Here is a 707-nt window from a genome sequence, read left to right on the forward strand (position 1 = left end):
AGAGAGAGAGGAAGGGAGAGAGGTACATCAGTAGATGGCCTCTTGCATGCACCCCAGCAGGGACTGAATCTGCAACCAAGGCATGTGCCCTGACCCGGGATCAAACCTGCAACCTTTTGGTGTACCGGACAATGCTCCATCCAACAGAGCCACAGGCCAGGCTGAAGGTCAGGGTTCCAAAGTAGCTGACTTTGGGCCCTGCTGCCATGGGAAGGCTTGTTTTGATGTGAAGTCTCTTTACCTGACCCTAACACTAGGGGATGCTTGATGTATTTGTGCTTCATCCTGCTGCAGCGGACACGCTAATCTTACTCTGTCATCCCAATATTTATATATGTGCTGCCGAAGGGAGCACTTGAACTAGAGTTTTGAGGCTGACCGGACAGTCTGTTATGAGGCTAATTGGGTGTTCTTCTGAATTTCAAAATCATAGGGGACCGGACATGATCACTGGGGACTCGATATTAGTACCCACATAACAGTGTTCGTTTCCTTAGAAAAAACCTGCAAGTTACTTGAATCCTTTCCCAGGTTACATAATGGCTGGGTTTCAAATGGTCTTATATCTATTTCACTTAGTTCATAAAATTTCTAGTGGAGTCACAATTTATCCAGGGGAAACATTTTCATTTATCGAGGTCCTTTCCTCTTGATTGTTCCGTATCTTTTTTTATTTTTATTTTTCTCTCTCTCTCTAAATCCAAGCC

General features: G+C 44.8%; 1 non-coding gene across 1 annotated transcript; it reads right to left on the reverse strand.

The window, feature by feature from the left end:
- Positions 1–249: 249 nt before the first annotated feature.
- On the reverse strand, positions 250–355 carry LOC119054602 (U6 spliceosomal RNA). Its single transcript, XR_005083543.2, has one exon. It is a non-coding gene; the product is annotated as a U6 spliceosomal RNA (small nuclear RNA).
- Between the last annotated feature and the right edge of the window lie 352 nt (positions 356–707).

Source organism: Artibeus jamaicensis, unplaced genomic scaffold (genome assembly GCF_021234435.1).
Source record: "Artibeus jamaicensis isolate MK-2021 breed Jamaican fruit bat unplaced genomic scaffold, CSHL_Jam_final scaffold_1689, whole genome shotgun sequence".
In the NCBI taxonomy this organism is placed as follows: Eukaryota; Metazoa; Chordata; class Mammalia; order Chiroptera; family Phyllostomidae; genus Artibeus; species Artibeus jamaicensis.